This window comes from Camelus bactrianus, chromosome 2, assembly GCF_048773025.1.
Source record: "Camelus bactrianus isolate YW-2024 breed Bactrian camel chromosome 2, ASM4877302v1, whole genome shotgun sequence".
Lineage (NCBI taxonomy): Eukaryota > Metazoa > Chordata > Mammalia > Artiodactyla > Camelidae > Camelus > Camelus bactrianus.
Window position 1 is genome coordinate 45211887 of NC_133540.1, and position 23270 is coordinate 45235156.

Below are 23270 nucleotides of genomic sequence, written 5' to 3' on the forward strand. Positions count from 1 at the left end.
TCCACTATCAAGAATAAGGACTACTTCCACAAAGTCCTTCAATGTCCTTTCTACTCCCACTGCCAAGCCCCTCACCAGACCCACACTGGCTCTTGTTAAGAGCCCCACAATAGCCTCTTTAGTACTCTATTCACCTCACTCTCTTCCCACTTCATTCTTGTGAAGTCTACTTTCCTAAAATCATCCCTGATCGTCTCATTTCCCTACTCAAGATTATATAATAGATCCCTGGTACTTACTGAGTGGAGCAGACTCCTTAGCCTGGCAATCAGAGCCCTGCACCTATGACCAAATTTCTACTAATGTTTTCTTTATACACCCTGTGTTTCGCACCTTTCTGTCTTTATTCATGTGCTTCCTTTTGCCTGTAGTGCTTTCATCCCCAACTACAGCTGCCGAATTCTGACCAGGCTTCAAAGTCCAGCTCAAATTTTCTTTTTTTTTTTTAGTTCTAATCTTTTGAGAAGTCTTCCTTGATCTTCTGGGTTGAATTTGATCATTCTTTCTCTAGTATTTCCTCAATGGTTATATTTTCATGACTTTTATTTTATTCTATTATAATTAAGGGCTTACATATCAGCCTTCCGTACTACGTAATAAGCTCCTTGAAGATAGGAGTCATGTCTTATTAATTTTTATATCCCCAAAAAACCTAGAAGAATTCTTTGCTTAGGAAAGGCTGTCTTTAAGTATCTGTTAAATTCACATGTATATATCTTTAACAAATCACACACTGGAATTTAGTATTTTTGGAACTGAACATTATGATCATTTCTATGTAGACATAATGTAGCTTTCAAGGCTTCTTGGTGACATATCTCTTAAGAATTGACAGAAAGACCTTAAAAGACAGTTACAATAGCTGTGAAATGTCTTCCCCACCCGCACTTTGGCCTCACACTCAGATCATAGTGATGGCTGCTGAGCTTATAGATGAAATTATAAACTTAGAGAAAAATAATTGTTGTCATCTTCTTTCCTGGTTAAAAAGACACGGAAATACTTCCTGCTCTGAAGAGCCTAGTGTATGAGAGATGGAGAATGTGTCAATTCAGGAACATCAATGGCAGGGATAACCTGTCAAGGCGTTAGAATGCTTTGTAAAACCCAACGTGGACTTGGTCCTTGCAGTTAGCAAGTCCCAGAAGCTACATGGTACATCAAAAGGGCTTCAAACTTATCTCAGCTGAGCAACTGACAGGCTATGAGACCTTGTCAAAGTCACTCCTTGCTTTTGGCCTCCATTTCTACATCTATAAAATAAGGAGGTTAACATACCAGGTAATCTCTAAGCTTCTTTTCCACCTCAGACCTGCTCTGAGATATAAGATGCCTCTGCTCTGCAGCCATTTGAAGCAATACAGCAAAGGAGCAAAAAATCTGAGCATTATAGTCAGACCCAGCAGGCACCTGTCTTGGTGCCTCCAGCTGTGTATTGTCTAGGAAAATATACAATCTCTCTACTCAATTTGGTCCCTACATCCAGCTCTTTCTGAAACCCATTCATCCTTAGGGTTTCCAGTTAAATGAGTCATTAAATTACTTTTAACTGGGATAGCTTTATTTGGGTTTCTTCATCTGTAGGAAGTCTATGATGATGATAATAATAATAGTAACTACTTCACAGGGTTATTTTAAGGATTAAAAGATATGTGTGAATTGCTTAGTACAATGCCTGGCACATAGCAAGTGCTGGATGAATTTGGTCATTATAAAGTTAAACAGGATCCATTTTCAAAAACAGTAAACATATCCTGAGAATATTAAGTGAATCACCTTCCACAGGTAGGTGCCCAAGTATGTCCTCAGGCAGCCAGGAGGTGGCCCTGAGCTTCTGAAGATAAGGGTTATAAACTGGTAGCCCACAAGTGTTTGCCCCATGTGTGTATTTTCTTGGTATAAATAGTGTTCTTATTTAATTGATTAAATTACCAACATTTAAAAAGCAGGGTTTCACATTTCTGGCTTCTTTTGAAACATTGGGAGTATCTGGCAATAGTGAACTTGCATCCTGCACAGCATCAATTACTAGAGCTTCCCCTTAAACTTCCCATTGCTCCCTATTGTCCTCCACCCAGCCTGTTCCACTCATTTATGCTACATGCCTCATCCCTCTAGGCATTTCAGTTTTGATCTCTGTCCTAGGAGATGAGGACAGTTGTTCTTCTTCATTAGATAGCCCACACTTTTCCAATCACATGCAGAGAGTCTACAAAAGAACCAGCACAGAGAGAGAAGAGGAATTGAAACATGGGAGTCAGAGGGATCCCTAATTATATCATTTGGTCCCTAGATCTAGCTCTTCCTGAAACCCATTCATCCTTAGATTTTCCAGTTAAATGAGTCATTAAATTCCCCTTTTTAACTGAGGTAGTTTTATTTAGGTTTTTGTCCCCTGCAACCAAGAGACAACCAATTCTATGACTAGGGTGCCAATTTATCCTTGTTTTATCACTGGAAGTCCCACATCCCTGGAAACCTTTCAGTCCCAGGCAAACTGGGATGGTTGATCAGCCTATTCATGGCAAAGTTATGATTAAAATTCATTCAGATAGTTGTAATCAAAGCTTATCATCTCTCACTTTCATTTCCAAAATTCATTATTAAATTATCAAAAGTGGATGAGATTTTGGTTTCTAATACCATTTTCCTATAAAATAAACCATGGTATTTTGGAGAAATGGCTGATTCTAGGGCTGGAGCAGAGAATATACAAGATATCCAGGAGCATCTTGTAGTACTAGAAAGCCAGGGAGTGGTCAAAAAGCAAAAATGATGGGGGGACATCAAAGAGACATAGGAACCAACTGAAAGAGCTCCCAGTGGCCAAAGCTGGACTAGTTTGAGCAACAAAATAAATACCAAAGTATTGCATTATAACCAAAGTGTAAAATAAATATTAATGGATTCATACTGATGTACATAAATGACTGAATAAATAAATGAGAAGAGACAAATCTCCCTTATAGAAGCATTCCAAATAATTTATGATGATATTCCCCTCTCCAAGAGGTTAAACTTTAATTTTCCACCCCATTATCCCCTTTATAGTCGGCTGGCCACAGTGACCAGCTTCCAAAAAGTAGAGAATGGAAAAGGAGAAAAAAGCAACTTTGCAGTAGAGAAACCTGACAAGGTTGGCAAGGTTAACATCAACATGAAGAGTCACACTGATGGCATGTAACTTTAATATGATGTATGAGAATGGCATTACACTTCTGTGGTCTTCTTCCCCAAAACCCTTGATCTCTATCTAACCATGAAAAACACATTGAAGAAATCCAAATTGAGGGACATTCTAAAAAAACAAAAACAAACAAAAGACAAACAAACAAAAAACCTGACTAGCACTTTTAAAACTGTGGTCATCATCAAAGACAAGTAAAGTCTGAGAAACCATCACAGATCAGAGGAGGCTAGGGAGACACATTAACTAAATGTAATGTGATATCCTAGGTGGGATCCTAGAACAAAGAAAAGGACAGTAGGAAAAAAACTGGTGAAATCTGAATAAAGCCTTAAGCTTAGTTAATAATATGTACCAATGTTTATTTCTAACTTTTGAGAAATATACCTAGTGATATGGGATGTTAACAATAAAGGGAAACTGGGTGTGGCAGATACGAGAGTTCTCTGTACTATCTGTGCAACTTTTCTGGAAATCTAAAACTATTATACAATTTTTACATTAGTTTTAAATAATAAACCAGTTCATATTGTAAAGGAAAGCCCCACTATGAAGAGTAACATGGCTTCATCCGTTTCGAAAACTTAACATAAAATAATACACTTTAGAAAACATGGATTTTTATACATTTTATACATTTTCTGTATGAAGTAACGAGCAGTCCAGTGTCATCTGTCTGGACAACTTTTTGCAGTATAATTGCAAGTTAGTTGTACCATAAGATTTGATTGGCCTACTTAGAATTTTGCTTCTTCTAAACATTCATTAAACTTACAAAATAAATTAATGCTTGTTCTTACATGTCTTGACAGAACAAATTAATACTATCCGAACAAATTAATAACCTTGGCTCCTAACTCCTATGATTTTGGCAGGTTATACTTTCAGTTTCTAAAGCCTACACACAGGGATATCCTTAGGTAGGGATCTGCCCTCTTATCAATACACATGCGGAGTTATCCATAATGAGTGTTAGAAGGATGCCCTGGAGGAAGAGCAGACCTCATCATACCTTCTTGTCAAAGCAATAAGAAGCTGGCCCAGTGCCCTAGTACGAGACTTAGAAGGAAACATGAAACACAAATCCTCACAGCAAGGAAGCAACTCATTCACTTGACAACACTTTTCATAACACCTGAGCTAAGAATACAGAAATGACAGACCCTGAAGGGTTTCCATTCTTACTAGAAATTTCCATTCTTACTTTCCATTGCCCCGAAGGAGCAAAATAGCAATATGTTGTTAAACAGGAGTGTAAAGATGTTAAACAGATGAAATTAAGTTCTTGAAATATGCAGTTGGGTATTCACCCAGCACATCAGAGGCATTGAGTAAGACGAATAAATATGCATTTCATGAAGAAACACTGATCACGTGTCTCCAGTTGTTTGCCTCTTCTAGGCCCAGAGAAGTTTGCAGAAATTATTAGGACACAGTCCATACCCTTAAGGTACTTTCTGTCTGGTAACTGGGATAAAGGAAGTACACCAGTGTTACAAGCACAAAGTAAAAATTAACATGTTCCCCCAAGAAAGTACAAAGTGCTCCTGGAGGTCAAAGAGGAAGACATTAAATCTAGTCACAGATAGGTAGGGAAGTAGATAGTATTTTGAGATACGCTAAATTGTGGTGCAAACTAGACAGGTCTGAATGGGGGTATTACAGGCAAAGGTACAACCTCAGCAAAATCACTCGTTTTCCTCTTTACCTAGAGTATATGTAAGTCTTAGAAAATATGATTTTAAAAAGGAACCAAGATAGATGCTAAGTCTAGAGGGAAGACTGGGATAAGGAGCATGATATTTTCATGTGCTCTTAACACATCTCCCCTCAGACTGCTTATCAGTCACAAGGGGGAAAATACTAACTGTACTGTGAAGAAATCAGGTAACACTTTGATCAAATGATCAATACTAACATGACCAATGAGGAGGACATCATGTGACTCCAGATGCCCTACGCCAAGAAGGACATGACATTTCTGTTATAGTTTTCTAGCCAAACATCTAACTTCCTCATGAAGAAATCTGAACCTAATCATGAAGAAACATCACACAAGACCAAACTGAGGAATATAAAATAACTGGCTCATGTTCTTCAAATATGTCAATGTCATAAAAGAGAAAGAAAGGTGGGGAGTTCTTCCAGACTAAAGAAAGCTAAAGAGATAACATGACTGAACACAATATATGATCTTAGACTGGATTCTGAACTGGAGGGAGGAAATGCTAGAAAAGGACAATGTTGGCACAGACAATGGACAACTGAAACAGAGACTGTAGATTGTTTAAAGTTTTGTATTCATGCTAAATTTCCTGAATTTAATAACTCTACTGTAGTTACATAAGAGAATATCCATGTTTTTAGGAAAAATGCACTGAAGAATCAGGGTGTAAATGGGCATGACGTATGCCACCTACTCTCAAATGATTCAGAAAAAATAGGTACATCCACATGGAAAGAGAAAAAGCAAGTAATAAAACTATGGCAAAATGTTAAAAATCAGTGACTACAAGTAAAGGGTATAGGGTTGGGAGAGTGCTTGGCACCATTCTTGCAACTTTTCTGTAGTTTGAAATTATTTCAAAATAAAAACTCTTTTAAAGACCCTAAAAAGCATTAAAATCAAAATTATTTTCATGAGTAAAAGTTTCATAGCCAATTTCTTTTAAGGTATTCATTTTTTAACATAGATATAATTTAATAGTTATATAGAAATTGAAACTTTAGGATCTTCTTTTTCATTTAATATTGTCTTATTTAAAAATTGCTATATGTCAACTTAGTCAAATATCAATCATTTTTATGAACTATACATAGTTCATTCTTCTATTGAACATTCGTGTCATTTCCCATTTTCACAATTACAGTGTCACTGCTAAGAACATAGATATAAAAATTACTTCATTTTCTTTGGGAATATTTCCTGTGGATTTTAGAATAATTCTGTAGAACAAGATCTAAAAAGAAGACTGTACCATTTTAGATGTCAAACTTATATGGGATCCACTGATACCAGAGGAGATTTCCCATACTTTTGAACATGGAATCAGTTTTGAAAATTGCTCATCAACACATTGGTACCACTGCCAGACAATAGCTGTCTCTCTCTCTCTCTCTCTCACACATGCACATGCACACACACACACACACACATACACATACACACACCATTCACCAAGACTGAAGAGCAAACAGAGAAAGAGAAGGATGCACAAGGAGCCAAAATAACAGATTATCACTGGTTGATTCACCACCAACTCATCTGGAAAGCTTTTCTAGCTAACACAAAGCACAGCAGACCAAACTTGCCCATGCTCAGATGCACTGGGTTTAGTCAGTATGTCTTATTCTTACAGAACTTCCAGTATTTTGAGATAGAAACTGTTGAGTAACAGGAAAAAAAAAAAAAAGACATGTACTTTGACTATAAATGTCTGGGGAGCTTAAGCATGATACAACTGAAGAAAAACTTTGTATGGAATGATAATTATCTCAGGCTGAAGAACAACCTGAGCTAACGATTGTAAACAAGGATCACCCATTAGCAATTTCAGCCATTAGGGACTGGTTTGTAAAGGATAAGAAAAAGAGCATGGGATTTTGTGAAAACCCTTTCTTGTCTTTAAGGAAGTATGCACACACATACACATTAAAATATATCTTTGCGGAGAAGTGTAAAATGTGTGAATACACATGAAATGTAAGCACTTGAATTCTTACGAATACACACTAATGAACAAAGGTAGTTTTCAAAGCATTGCCTAGCATAAGGGAATGTTTAGGGTGATGGAAATGATCTATATCACAGGATCTAAATGATCTACATGACTTTGAAACTGGTTACATGGGTACATGCATTTGATGAAATTCTCAAACTATTCACTTAAGATCTGTAAATTACTCCATGTAAGATATGTCTCAAAAATGCAAAAGAAAGCACACAAAATCAGCAGATCTTCTCTGTCACTAGTTCTGTGTGCTTCAGCAAGTCATAGCTTTCAGCTTCCTCATCTGAAAAACAAGGGGCTTGTGTTAAACAATCTCTTTAACACAATCCCTAAGTTCTTTACTAGTTTTAGGATCTAACTGATACTTTTTTTTAAATAGCAATGAATTTATGGAAATTAATAATCTGACTTAGAACTTGGAGATTTTAACTTAAAAGTTTCAATTACATTGATATATACATTATCATCATAAGTAGAAGTTCAAATAATACAGATAAGATAACTGTTCTCTCTGGCCCAGTTTTCTCATAATCCTAGAGGGGACTTGTCCTGCCAGGTTGCAGTATATTCTTCTAGGCTTTTATTGTTGCTGCTTCACAGGCAGTATGGCTCTGTGGCTAAGCATAAAGACTACGGAGTAATGCTGGAGTAATGCTGCCCAGGTCCACAGCCCAGCAGCACCATTAGCCAGTGTAGACCTTCCTGACACCCAAAATACCTGTGCTTCAGTTTCCTCATCTAAAAATAGTGACAAAATGGCAACCATTCATGAGGTTGCTGAGAGAACAAGGTATGACACACATACAACACTTAGAGCCTGGCACCCAGAAGTATCACTTATTACTGAGAAACTGTTCACTGTTTCATAATAAAATATCTACACTTGCTTCTTTTAATACAGTTGAAGAATAAGTTAAACACTTATTCTAATTCAAAGTCACTCAAAGCACTATATTAAATACAAAGGCACTCAGAGAAATAGGTCTCTTGGAGTATTTAATCACTGGTCTTGAGCCAAAAAATTTCTTCAGTTATCATTCAGTAAACTTTGTAGATGGAAATCAGGCCCATCAAATTCTGTTACCAACATTTCAGATTTTTATTTAATATGAAAAGTATTAATGTGTAAGAATGTGTGCTTGCTTCAGCAGCACGTATACTAAAACTGGAACAACACACACAAGATTAGCATGGCCTCTGTGCAACGATGACATGCAAATTCATGAAGCATTCCATATATTTCTTATGGTTACCAGGAGGAAAGGGAGTGGGAAGAGATAAATTGGGAGTTAAGAGATTTGCAAATATTAACTACTAAACATAAAATAGATAAATAACAAGTTTCTACTGTATAGCACAGGGATGTATATTCAATATCTTGTAGTAACCTATAATGAAAAAGAACATGAAAATAAATATATGTATATGTATGACTGAAACATTATGCTGTACACCAGAAATTGACACATTGTAAACTGACTATATTTCAATTAAAAAAAAAGTTAAATGGGTAAGAGTGGGGTGAAAATGAAATTCAATAGAGCCATGTCCAGTCTTGTTTCTGTAGGCCTGTCCCATCACTGAAAATCACCAAGAAGTCACAATACCTAAGGATCCAAGGACAGCAGGAAGCATAAAATGTCGCAACACATAGCCTGATAAATGACTAAGTTTTGTATCCTGGCTTGTGGGAGGAGTACAGCATACTTTCTCTATTATTCACTCTGCGTTTACTCTGTCAAATGTTTTGACTTCCCAATGCAGAATCTTTTAATGAAGAAAAAAAGCCTGCCTCGTTGGATTTGAATTTATTATTTCAGTGACACAGAAAGACATGGAGATTAAACTTTCAACTGGCATAAGGGAGAATAAATTACCACGTTTTCTTCCAATCAATTTTTCACCTTTACACACAGTGATAAGAGCCTCTGCCAAAGGTCCTTCATTCTACCTACGTGAAAGGGCTCTGACACCTGTTTAATCCACAAGTCAACAGTCTTAAGTATTGAAAATGTGAGGAGCCTAACTGTGGATTTGCATAGTTCCTGGCTCTGGATCTGTTTGCTCCCATGACAATCCCCCCCTGCAGAGACTGCACCCATGTGGCACCCTGCTGGAGATGAGAGACCAAGAGGGTGGGGAGAAAGGCCTGGACTTGCCCTTTAACCAGATCCAAGCATGTTACCTTGGCCTTCTTGACTGAACACCATATCAACATATTTCCAAGAACATCAGCTGACCTCGGGGAGCAGAGTGAACTATGGCCCTGTGGTGTGATTTAAAGATCCCTCACTCTCCTTTGAAACTGCCTGACAACCTGTATTCAAGACTTAGTCCTTTAGTATAACAAGTATTGTCTTAAAATGTCAGTGTCCTTGGGACAGTCTGTTAATGCAATAAGCCATCACTCATTCCCACTATGTTATATGTTCACCTCATCCATTCCTTTGACTCAGGATAAGAACTTAAAAGGGAAGGAAAGACAGTTTTGGAGCATGGGGCACTGCCGTGGAAGGAAGGAGAAAGAGTAGAGAAAGTGGGCAGCTGGAGGACAGCAGGAGGGCCCTGATGCCCCAGGGCAAGGAGAGGCACCCAGGAAGTGAGTTTAAACTCAAAAAGCCCCAGTATTTCCCAATTTGGGGACCAGCCTTCTTCAGGGAATACTACTCTAGCTCTGGGCTATGGCCTAGAGTTGCATAAACTCTGCTTATCTTTCAAATTAATGGCAGTGAGATTAATGAGGGAGCAAGCTTTCAGTGTATAAACTAGATTTTAAATAACCCAGTAACCACATGAAGAAAGCATAAGGAAAATTTCTAAATGTACATAATTATAATTTCAGTGAGGAATGAAATTCTGAAGTTGCATGTGACACACAGAAAATAACCCCATCTATACATTTCTCCCTCTTCACTGAGGCAAGGTGAAGGCTGTGGCAGTCTTCTGTATGATGACCCTGGGAGGGGAAGACAGTCATCCCACACTGGCCTGATCTCTTGTGCTACATTTCACAAGCCACAGTCACAGCCATATTTGGAGTATAGTAAGGACAGGACCTACCCAGCTGTTGTTCTCCTGAGGATGGATTTGCCGACCATCTCCCCCCAAACATGGGCTAAGCAAACCAGCAGCTATGAATTTGCTTCAAATAAACTACTGTTTCCCAAATCTGCCTGGATTGTAAAAATTATCCAGAGTACATATTTGAACTAAGCAGTCCCTCCAAATTCTGATTCAATAGATCTGGTAAGGGCCATGAAAACTGTGTTTTTCACCAGCACTTCAGATGATTTTTACAATCGGACAAGTTTTATACATATTAAGATAAGAAATCTGCAACTTCAGAAAGAAAACTAGAAAGAGGGAGAGGCCAGTGTTTCTCCACTGAGCTTGGAGTACATGTGGCTGTGCCTTTTGGAGGATGAAGTAGATTATTACTTCAGGCCCTATCCATTGCCTATCCTGAGCTGAGAACTTTTCATGATGTCAATAGCACAAAGGGATCCAAGATAATGAAGGAATTCAACTCTTAGGTGTAAAGGCCTATTAGTACCCACAAACTCTCTACAGCCAATGAAACATACAATGAAAACTGAGTCGCACAGCTATTCTTCCATGTACTGGTGGTAAAGTCACAGTCCCATCATAACCACTCCAAAAAAAAGAGGATCTCAGTACCATAATGGTACAGCCAGAGTTCTGAGATAATAGACTAAAGCAGCAAGTTAAAATGTGGGTGGGTACTACTAAGAGCTAGTTTGAGGTACAACCCCCAGATGGAATACAACTTTTCACAAGAATTCCTCTACCACAGAAATGCAATAGGAACCCCAACTGGCAGCTTCAGAAACACATGGCCTAAGCCTAGAAGAGAACACAGGAAGATAAAAACAGTAATTATATGGAGTGGCAGAATTGTAAGTGAAGGTTTTCTATTTATTTCCTTTATTGTTATTTTAATGCAAATGTGATAAATAAGAAATTAACAATTGTTGATGCATTACTTGCTATTAAGTATTCCTTAATCACTATTAATAAACAATTATTTTGTCAAAAAATAAATTTAAATATTCCTTAATGACAAGTCAGTTTACTAATTGCCTCTATTAATGAAGCTATTATATTCCATCAACATATTTCTTTGTCATAAACTTCATTTTCAGACATAGAAATAATATGAGGCATTGAGAGTCATATCCCAATTTCAAAGCATTTTATACAGTATGAAAACAGAATTAAATGTGTATTAAACTAGTACTAAACATTCTGAAAACCATAAAATATGCAACAGAAGTCTCTGAGACAGAGGGAGGGGAGAGAGTAAAGATGCAAGAGAGTTCATAGCAGCACTACTTACAACAGTGAAGTCATGGAAACAACCTAAATGTCCACCTTCAGATGACTGGATAAAGAAGATGTGGGATATTTATATAATGGAATACCACTCAGCCATAAAAAAGAATAAAATAATGTCATTTGTAGCAAAATGGATGGACCTGGAGATTGTCATTCTAAGTGAAGCAAGCCAAAAAAGAAAGAAAAATACCATATGATATCTCTTATACATGGAATCTTAAAAAAAAAAAGACAAACTTATTTACAAAACAGAAACAGACTCATAGACATAGAAAACAAACTTACGGTTACCAGATGGGGAAGGGAGTGGGAAGGGATAAACTAGGAGTTCAAGATTTGCAGATACTAATATATATATAAAATAGATAAACAAGTTCATACTACATAGCACAGGGAACTATGTTCAATATCTTGCAATAATTTATAGTGAAAAAGAATATGAAAATAAATATATGTATGTTCATGTATGACTGAAGCATTGTGCTGTACCCCAGAAATTGACACAACACTGTAAACTGACTATACTTCAATTAAAAAAAATTTTTAAAAGATGCAAGAGGAGTGAGCAGGACCTGCTGCATGGGAATTTACTGGTACTGGTGGCCAGGGTCTTTGCTGCCATCTTCACTGCCTCAGGCTGGGGGCCTGGTCTTGCAGAAAGTGTACTGTGGTTAGTTCCAGCCACCTTCTCCCAAGGACAGCAGGGCTCTCTGGCAGAAACGTACAGTTGGAACCATCCCATCTGGGCTCATGATCTTTTCATGTTTCGACAGAGAGGGAAGGAGAGAGTGTCTAAAGGTGGGGCAGGGAGAATTATCACAAAGAGGATCCTAGGCTCCCGAAAAGACAGTCTGACAACTGATATCAGAGGGAAGGGTAGAGACCAGCCCTGAGTCAGTGGGGAGAATTATGGCCAAGAGAGGGAAATGGCAGAGAAAGGAAAAGATACAGACCCCAAAGAGAAACTGTGAGGAGTTGTAGCCTTGCTGCTCTGCAGCTGTGCGAGACAGACAGACAGACAGACAGACAGACAGACAGATGGTGCTGCCTGAGGATCCTCAATGAGACTGTTTACAGGCAGGCTTGGCTGAGCTCGTGCTACCCTGTCTGGCATGTCTCATGAGGATTTTCTTGTTTGACCACTGCTGACTACAAAGGGTCTTTTCTTCTAGAGCATTTGTTAATGGAGCTATAAACGTGCAAAGAAAGATAGGTGCTCAAGTCCAGGCCAATGGGCAAAACTGAACTTACACATCTTCCTCAAAGTTTAAAAATAGACATTTGAAATTTGTACTAAAATCCAAGATAGCTTTTTTTAACTTAACTCTCCAAGGGATGTCAGGGATCCTACATGACAACTTTTCTGAATAATATTTTCAATAAAAAGAATTAAGTTGGAATCAATTAGAACTTTCTCTCTTTATACTTTGGTTTGAGGTTTGATGTTCTCCTTATTTTGAGGATAATTATTGGGTTTTAACTTTACATCTAATAAAAAGAAAAGAACAAAATCTATTTTAATTCTGAAATACACTGTTACTCAAGAGTCAGTCAGATTTCATCAAGCCCTCATCCAGAATACATCATTCAGTCTTAAATGAGAGCCTGTTGACATCTAGGGGTAAGACTGTCCCCGATGTCACAACACCTTAGCCCAAATACCATCTCACCTGGCTGTAATTCCCTAACGTGGCCTTAGTACTGTAAGCAGCAATTTGAGAAACAGGAGCACTGCAGAAGAATTTTAGAAACTAGAAAATCTTGATAAGTGGTTAATATTTGAGGAGATAAACAGAATCTACACAAAGTCCATGAACTTGAAGTTGCAGAACACTTTCACGTTGTTATAAAACATTATCAAACAACAACTCTCATGTTCTGAACGCTTATGTTGTGCCAGATCTATCTCTGTAAGTATTCTAAGTGCTCTCATCCGATTCTCAAAACCACCTGTTTGAAATCAAGTTCGATACTGTCACCCTATCTTACATTTAAGGAAACAAAGGCCTAGCCTAGAGAGACCAAATCAAATCAAGGCCTAAGGCCACAGAGCTAGTAAGTAGCAGAGTCAGGATTTGAATCCCCCTAACTCCAGAGCCTATCTGCTCAGCAATCAAGCCTCCCCCATCAGTGTGATACACTAGGCACCCTGGGATTATCTCCTCCAAGAGGCCTTCCTGGCCAACACCTTCACGCCACCTCCTCTCTTCTGGAGTGCATCCTGTCCTTTGTGTTTTCAGAGCCCTTTACCAGTTGTCTCCCAAGAGGAACTGCACATTCCTTGAAGACAAGGTCCATGGCTTATTTATCTGTACAGCCCCGGCACCCACCAGGGAGACTAAGAGCTTACAAGATGTTGAAATAAGAGATACCTAGGGAAGATACCAGAATTAAACATTATTATTCTCATGTAAAATCTAGTATTATATATTTATACTTTCACTTCACATAATTAGCATTACTAAAATTATTCTTTTTTCTAATACAATATTGATGGTTTATATACAAGCATACCTCATTTTATTGTGCTTCACTTTATTATGCTTTGCACATATTGCACCTTTCACATATTGAAGATTTGTGGCAACCCTGCATTGTCAGATGACGGTTAGCATTTCTTAGCAATAAAATATATTTAAATTAAGGTGTGTACATTGTATTTTTAGACATTATACTAATGCACACTTAATAGACTACAGTATAGTGTAAACAGAACTTTAATATGTACTGTGAAACCAAAAACTCATGTGACTAGCTTTATTGTGGTGGTCTGGAACCAAACCCACAACACCTCTGAGGTAGCTTTTTGATAAGTTGATTCTATTTTCAAGTAATTCTGTGAGAGCTTCATAGTTGTAGCAGGCAGCTGTAACATTTAAGGCATCAGTAGTGACCAAATGAATGAATAAAAGGGAAATACACATTGTACATTAGATAAAGTAGAACAAAATGCTAATTACTGATTAAGGATGAAGGCCAAGATGTAACCAACTACAACACTTTGAGAGCTCCCATTTTAACAGTCAGTGCTCCCTTTCCCCCACAGAAACACACCATAATGTGCTCATATCCTACTGAAGGGAAGAGTCCCTGTCACCTTCACTCTTCCAGGTTCCCTGTTAAGCTGGGCTTTCTCTTTCTGAAGGTACTCTTAAATCTTAATTTCAGGAAGTTCCTAGCAAAACAGTCATGACACACAGAAAATTTGTGCTGGCAGAGACTTTACTAGCAGCCCAAAGAAGTTAGGAGCCCTGCTCCTGAGCAGTAGAGTAGGACCCCATTACAGTGAATCTTGGCCCTACTGGCTATTGATCTTGAACAGTGACTTAACTTCTCTAGGTCTCAGTTTCCTCATATGTAAAATGGAAGTGAAACAGCTCCTACTTTATAAGGCTGTTGGGAGAAGTGGTGAGATACTATATGTAAAGCACTTCTCCCATTACCTGGCACACAGTAAGTACTCAGTAGATGTCAGCTATTGCAGCCTATGGGAACTGTTGAGGGACAGCAGCCATGTCCCACAAAAGAACTGGCCAGGGACCCAACTTCAGCACTGGTGTCAGTACTGGAGAATCTTGATCCTCAGCTGAACCATGCAAAAACACAGCAGGGGAGTCCATATAGTACAGACACAAGTGATCAGGTTCTAGCTGTGTGACCTCACTGTACCTCTGTTTCTTTATGTGTAAAATGTTGATAATAATAGTACCTGACCCATACATTATTATGAGGATTAAGTGAAAAAAATATATATATGCACTTACACACAAACATACAAGAACAGATCTGGCACATAACTGTATAAATTATCTGTTATTGTTATTCTAAGCCACCTTCAGCCTTCACTTGCTACCCAACACCTTTGTATTGAAGTAGACAGGTAAATGATATTCTATGTGGTCATTAGGAGAAATTTTAAAATATTTTCCTATATGTTTCAAATAATCTTAGAAATACTTTGCATTCTATATTTCTGTTAGAAGAAGTTGGAGACCAGCCTATCAGTAAGTCCCCTTCTGCTTTTAAAATATCTATCATTAAATCGAAAAGGTCTTGAGCAGTATGTGAAAATGCATAAGAATTCACATTCTTCCTATAAAAGTATAGTTCTCCTCTATATATTTCAGAGAGAGAGAGAGAGAAAACTGTAGCTTAGGAAAACTATTTGTCAAGTAAAAATGGCTGCAAAAGTATTTACAATTCTCATTTGATTATTCTCACTGTTGAAAACCAGTAAAAATGCTCCTGAAGACTTCAAATAAAACTTTCATTATATGCAAAGGAAATGGTACAAGTTACACACTAAATTGTTGTCTAGTTTCTGAATTAAGTCAAGTAAAGTAAGGAAGAATCCAAGATACTGCTGAAACACACCCTTCCTTCTGGTGATCTGCCACCTCCGATAAAAAACTGTAATCAAAGCCAACCCTGGGCAAAGCAAGGTCCTGACAAAAGGCTCCATTTCCTCCTACAAATACCCACATCAGGGCTGTACCAAGCCATTTCTGCATGTTGGTGCTTTCTTGGTCATTAAGTATCTCTCTCTCTCTCTCCCTCTTTGTCTCTCTATCTCTCTCCCTGTCAAACACACAGGGTCAGTCACAGTGATGGTTTAGAAGGAAGATGAGAAGAGAAGACTGAACAGCTTTTTATAAACTTGACATGCAGAGTCCTGCTGTAAGTACCTAGAGACTCAGCAATAACCAGATCTCCGCACTGTCCCTCCCTGGCAAGTTTCCAGACATGAAAGAAATAACCCCTTCAAAAGACAAAGTTGAAAACAGCCACAATGTCCTCCTAACCCTGCACATTTCAGAATTCTTCAAAGTACAGCTGACCCTTGAACAACACAGGTTTGAACTACATGGGTCCACTTATATGCAGATTTTTTAAAATAATAAATACTATGATGTAACATGATCTACAGTTGGTTCAATCCATAGATGTAGAACAGCTGATATGGAGAAAGAAGACATACACAGGAAGGGCTGACTTAAAGTTATATGCGGATCTTCTACTGCACCAGTAGGCTCCCCTAATTCCACCCCACTTTGTTTTCAAGGGTCAACTGCAGTATTTAATGAACCCTAGAAATTTCAAACTACTAAAATTCTTCTGGTAGTGCTACCCAGATGCATGACTGTTGCATTTTAAGCTACACTAGGGAAAATACTTGAAGAATCCTAAATTCTAGTTCCCCCAACAATGTCCATCGTCTATCATCCAAATTTCTCATATGTCAGAAGGCCACTGCTTTGGCAGCTATTCAGCAGCCTATGTAAAATGAGTCAGAGTACTTAGTCCAGCTCCAGACAACTGATGTCTAAGTCACATATCACCTGTACTAGGGACAGCCCCAGACTCAGAGTGTACCCCTGAGGCTTACTGGGTGACAAGATAGGCCAGAACAAGGAGACACAGAACCCCTCAAATGGAGCCCAGGAGCAGAGCAGGTGATGGAGAAGGGTTTCAAGAGGTATGATTGGTCTGGGAGATTCAATGTCTTGATGACAACAGCATAAGTGAAAGTACTTTTGGACTAGAGGAACGACTATGTGTATGTTTGCGGGGTCGTGGGAGATAGGAAGGCATTAGAGTCCAACAGGAGGAGACTTAAAAGCTGCACAGATCCTGATAATTTCCCAGCCACAAAAGATCATCTGGGGTTCCAGGCAGCACACCAAGCCAGGGAGGGGACCGGCTGAGGCTTGGTCATAGGAATGGCAAAAACTAGTCACCAGTCATAGTGAAGTGAGCCACATCAGATCCTTTCAAGAATTAGTGGTGGTACGGATAAACAAATAGACACAAGTATGTGAAACTATACATGAGAGAAAAACTCTAAAAATTATAAGATTATGTATCCAGTCTCATGTTTACTGCTTACAAACTATGTGACTGTGGACAAGTCACTTGACCTCTCTCAGTGTATTCTGGCAGCTTTAAATGGGGACAATGACCATCACACCTACTGCACAAGGTTGTAAAGATCTGAGGAAAGGACAGACGTGAAAGCAGTTCATAAACATAGTGCTCTAAGACTTGTGACATGGCTTCTTTTCTCCTTTGTTGCATAGCCGAGGAATGCTCTGGACTTTCAAGAGGAACCATAGCTGACAATGTTAGGACTTTCCATGGAGGGAGTGGGGAAGCACCTGGGCCGGGAAAGATCAGGATCTATGCAGCTTTTAAGAATGCCCTCCTGCCAGACTCTAATGCCCTGCTGTCTCCTCCCATCCCCAAAAACACACACTGAGAGTCATTCTTCTAGTCAGTTATCTTTGATTACTCTACTATCAACACGATATTTAATTACTGTACTGTAAGTTGAAACTGTAGGCCTAGAGACCCCAAAGCCCACAGATATGCTTTCCTTGGCCTGCAGGTTGGCCTGCTCCCTCACCTTCAAAAATTACATATATCCTCTAGTATTTAATATTTCAAAAACATGTGATTCTCATTAAAACTGTCATAAAAAGCCTTACACATAGCATTCAAATATGTTAGTTGAAAAAAAATAAAAGAAAAAACAAATATGTTAGTTAATTTGAATACCTACATAAAGTCTGAGCACTTCAAGGCTTGAGATTGAAGGACAGCAAGACTTTTAAGCTAGGAACTGGTTTAGGCCTCCTTCCCCTTGTCTATTGGATCCAGATCTAAGAGCAGGTCTATGGTGCCTTAAATGTGGAGGTGGGAGGCAAAGAATGAAGATCATTACATAGGGTCAGGCATACGTTCTCCTGAGACCCACTTCTCCTGTTTAGCTTCTCAGCCCCAGCACTTAGCCCCGAAGCCCCTAGAATTATTTATTATCCAGGATTACCATCAATTAAGCAATTCAACAAATTGTCTTCACTAATGGGTGATCACCAGCTTAAGGGCAGGGGACAGGCCTGGATGATAACTCTGGATCTTTTCAATGAGCCCATCAATGACAACCTGGAACTAATTATGCGCACATTTTGAACTCCACAAAAGTGCAGACCAGACTCTTCTCCCTAGTGTCTACCCCCAAACCCACACATGCTCTATCTTGGATCCTTGGTCCTCAGCCATGGTTTGTGTAAAATGGCTTCAAATTCATTTTCCACTAAGAGTTTAAATGTTTCTCTTTTCAATAATGAAATATGGGCAGTTCATTCCAGAGAGCTGCAAAGGATTCCAGTCTTTAAAGCCCAGAAATTTTAACCTTCTTTTACAGGCTGACAGCAAAAGAAGCTTGTTTCGCCAAAAGGGATACCAAGGTAATTTGTGAAGACCTGACCTCATTAAAATATTCCTGAAATGTGACCAAAAAGGAAGAGACGTCTAAATTAACTGTTAGAGGCCTATCCTGTGTCAAAAAGTGGCCTCAGAACAGTATTATTATCACTTCCTTTTTTACAGAAAAGGGCCCTGAGGCTTATAACGACCTCCCCAGGATGGTACAGCTGTAATCAAAGACAGAATTGAACTCGCTCTCAAGCCCACAACTTCCCCATTACCAATTTATCTTCACCAACCACAGGTCTCGTACCAAGGGCATATCCTCCCTCTAAACTGCCTCTAAAAAGCTTAAGAACTCAGAGAATGAAAATGACCCAAAACTCAAAACATAAAACAGAAGACCCCATGGTGATTGTTCCTTAAAACTAGGAGAGAGAAACAGAAAATTAGTACATAGTGAATCAGAGCAAAAATATGCAGACTTTTATAAGTGACAAATGATCCCCAGGCTTTGCTTGAATGTAATAACAAATCTCAAGAAAGAACAGATCCCTCAGAAGGAGACTGGGAGGTAGCAGCAAAGGTAAAAAAGTCTGAGACAACAGTCATCAAAGCCCGTCAAGCACTCTTCAAGGAAAGTCTTCCTTGGCTGTTCCAATCCTTAATGGAGAGAGATGTCTCAAACTCATCAATTTCAGGAATACCAAAAGCCATGACAGGAAAGACCAACAGATTTAAGCACAAAACAATTAAACATCGCTATAAGGTAAAGGATGCCTTAAAAAAGTCAAAAGGTGAGCATAGAAGAGGAGAAAATATTTGAACACGTCAGAAAAAAAGGTTATTACTACTACTATAAATATTCTCCTTCCCTGCCAAAAATGATCAAGGACAAACAACTCAACAGAAAAAGTGGACAGGACAGGAAATGAATAGACAAATCATGGAACAGGAAATGCAAATATCTCAAAAACACAGAAAAATTTTCAACTTAACCTATAGTCAAGAAACATGCAAATCAAAACAAAGGTGCATTGTTCCTACTGATCAGTGTTTAAAAAAAACCCCAAAATCTAAAAATATCAGTATCACTAGGACTAGTGAGGGTACAGGGAAGCAGACACTGTTCCATGTTTCTTGAGGGTGTAAGAATGCTACATAATCCTGGGAACATAATTTGTCTGTGTACTGTAATAAAAATAAGTATGTCCTCTGATCTCAGATCCCACTTTGGAGAATTACATCTTGAGGCAATTTTAGTAGTGGCAAAAGGCAGCTTCAGCATAAATCAATAGAGGAATGACTGAATAAATTCTGGACATCTGTATAAATATTGTACAGTTATTAAAAAGAAAATAACATTACTTGGAAGATAGTAAAAGGGAGTGGACTCAAAATTGCTGCTTCCACAAAGGCAAAGCTACAGAAACAATAAAAAAAACTGTGATTTCCAGGGGTTTGGGGAGAGGGAGGAAGGGAGGAATGAATAGATGGATCACAACGGATTTTTAGGGCAATGAAATTATTCTGTATGATACCATAGTGGTGGCTACATGTCATGCATTTGTCAAAACTCGCAGAATATACATCAAGAATGAACCCTAATGCATACCATGGACTTTGGTTGATAATAATGTGTCCATGTTGACTCATCGATTGTACCAAATATGCCACACTGATGAGGGATGTTGAGGGCAGGAGTGTATATATGCATAGGTGGGGAGGGCTGTGTGTGATCTCTCTGTATTTTTAGCTCAGTTCTACTATGAACCTGAAACTGCTCTAAGAAATAAAGTCTGTTAATTAAAAAAAAAATGCTGCTTCCACAATCCATGCACCTTGGGCGAATTAATCACATCTCAGTTCCTCGTCTACCCACTGGAGATAACAGTACCTACCTCACATGGTAGCTGTGGGGTAAATGAGATAAAGCATAGGGCCTGACATCCAGAAAGTACTGGAATGATGTCCATGATACCCTGTTGGAGGAGTAGGGGAGAACTGTACAAACTGTATAGCATATATCTATTTTAGTTAAAAGTACACATATTTTAGAGCACACTGTGCATGTATGAGTGTGGTGGTGAGAGGAAAGGAGAGAGTTTTAAGTCTTTCTTTGCACATCTCAATGTTGTTTGGCTTGTAGCAAAGAATATATATTGCTTTTATAGTTTGGAAGACTAATCCAATAACATTTTTTGAAAGTGGCGTGAGTAAGAGTGTTAGCAGGAATGGGGGATACAAAAGCATAACTAAATATTGGGAAGTGAATCAAAAAGCTGAGAAGTTTGACAGGTCTGGAACACAGTGTGCAGAATGGAGGGCAGCAGGTATGTGGCTGGGAATGGACAGAGGGAAAGTTGTGGGTTCTCGGAAAAGGAGCGTGGACTTTCCTCGATATTCAAGGAAAATTCTTTGGAAGAAAGGAATGCAAGGTATTGGCTATACTCTGGCAATGATGAACTCTGCCCCTCCATCAAAAGAAAAACTTTCAGTGGCTCCCTTTACTCTTTACAGGGATAAAGTCCAGACCTACTTAGGTCCATGAGTCTAAGAGCCAGGCTTCTCAGCCCATCTTGCCCCAACCTCACTAAACTACTTGTAGTTCTTAGAAAGCTCTGCTCTCTCCAGCTTCCAAACGTTTGCTCAGGCTGTAGCTTCTGCCAGCAGTGCCCTTCCCCCATGCCTTTCCTTGTTCTGCTTGGGTAACTCCTCAGAGCTCGGCTCAAACATCCCATCTCCTGGGAAGTTCACCTTGATCCCTCAAGGCTTAGTTTCCCTTCTAGGTCCTCCTATATCATCCTGACATTAACCTAAAAAGAGCACTTTTGACACTGGTTTGTAATTGTCAATTTATGGTCTGCCTCTCCAACTAAACTACACATCCCGTAAGGGCTGGTGCTTAATAGTATTTCTTGTTGATTCTTCGGTACCTAGCACAGAATATAAAACAAAGTCAGAAATCCATAATGAATGTTAAATAAATGAATGTCTTGAAACACACAAGCCATCTAACTCTTTCACTTTTCTTGTATTCCATGTTTTCCCAAAATGTTTCTCATTTAATTCCCTGTCCTATGTATGATTTTCTGCCCATAACAGATCATATCACTGCAAGTCTGGGTCCATGTGACAGTTATATTGTTTACTGAAAACTAACAAACTGGCAAAGGGATTTTATATGTCAATCTTATACTTTAGTTAATATAAGTTCTGCACTGGAGGGAAAAAAAAAACCCTCTATGTGCTGGCAAAAGCCAACATTTACATTTTAAACAAAGGGCTACAACTCTGAACTAAGGTAAATTTCTAAGGTAAAGGTCTCTTGGGAGGCCTTTCCTGACTATATCTGGACCTTGAGTCATTCTCTCATTCACCAAATATCTAATAACCCTCCACTAAATGGCAACCTTCATTCTAAATTCTGAGGATACAGCAGGAAACAAGACAGATGAACCCTACCCATCATGGAATCATATTCTACTGGGGGTTAGCAGAAGGACAGATAATAAATGTAAAATAAGGTAAGTTCTGGTAGTACTAAAAACTGTGAAGAAAATTAAGCAGGCTAGAGAATAATTAAAGTTAGGGAGAAAAAGTGAAAGCTCTTTGGAGGTGTGGTCAGGATATGACTTCTCTGAGGGATGGACATTTGAGCTGCGACCTAAGTAATGAGAATCAGTCAGCCATGAGAAAACCTAGGGGCAGAGAATTCCAGGCACGAAAAAGAACAAATGCAAAATCTCTAGGTACGAATGAGCTTGAAGCATTCAAACAAAGATAGAAAATCAGGTTGGCTGGAGCATAATGAGCAAGGAAGGTGAGTGGAGAGCAATCAGAGGGTAGGTGTAGAACAGATGATAAGGAGCTTAGATTTTATTCTAATTGCAAGGGAAAGACATCAGTGAGGTATAGGTAGGGAAGTGCCATCTTGTCTCTAGCAACAGCTTCACCAATGAGTGATTGTTCTCAGCTGTCTATTCTTTTTCCTATTTTTCAGTTTGTTCACAACTTGGCAGGAAGAGGGATATGGTGTACTGAGGCCCCTGAACATTCTCAGCACTTGATAGTGCTGTGCATACTAACACAACAAATACTACTGTGAATTTTCCTATGTTCTTTAGCCATGAAATTATATTCAGTCCTTGTTTTTTCCCTAGTACTATTTTGTATATATTTCATAGATTTGTACATAGGGATGAGTGCAGTTTGTTTTCAAAATGTAATTTTCTAAAGGACTATTATTAGTGGGCAATATATATAAAACATCAGAAGAGTTAAGATCAGTAGGAAAAGATTTGCTCCTTAACTTTAAACAGTTAGTTCTTCAAGATATACTATCACCAGAGTTTCATAGAAGGTGGATGAATATAATAAGGGGTTGACTCTACGGAAACCAGGCTTGCCATTCTGTTTCTTCCTGTGTATGTTATTTGGCTTGCTAAATTTTGATTTTAACATTCATAAAGCAATGATAGAAAACATGGGCCTCATATGAGAAAAGATTATAAAGCAAAATAAAGATGTGATAACTGTAATAGAAGCTCTGGGCCTATAGATCTTTAATATTTCAAGTAAATGGCACTTTTTAAAGGGACACAAATCTTTAAGCATTTAGATCTATAGAAAATGAGCTGCTTTTTAGATTGAAAAAACAAAAACCAGGAGCTTAAAGCTTCAGTTTAATGCAGAATAAACGGCTCTTGAATCCTCTGTAATAAATTGGCATGCATAATTCAACTACTGTCATACACTAGAGGAAATTCTGACTGGCTTGGACTTTATTA

At 38.5% G+C, this 23270-nt stretch overlaps 1 long non-coding RNA gene and 1 other non-coding gene across 4 annotated transcripts in view; one reads left to right on the top strand and one right to left on the bottom strand.

Moving 5' to 3' along the window:
- Window positions 1-23270, bottom strand: part of LOC141579844 (uncharacterized) — a 43115-nt gene that overhangs the window by 12742 nt on the left and 7103 nt on the right. The gene's annotated exons all lie outside the window — the stretch shown is intronic.
- Window positions 8054-8160, top strand: LOC123616197 (U6 spliceosomal RNA). Its single transcript, XR_006724095.1, has one exon. It is a non-coding gene; the product is annotated as a U6 spliceosomal RNA (small nuclear RNA).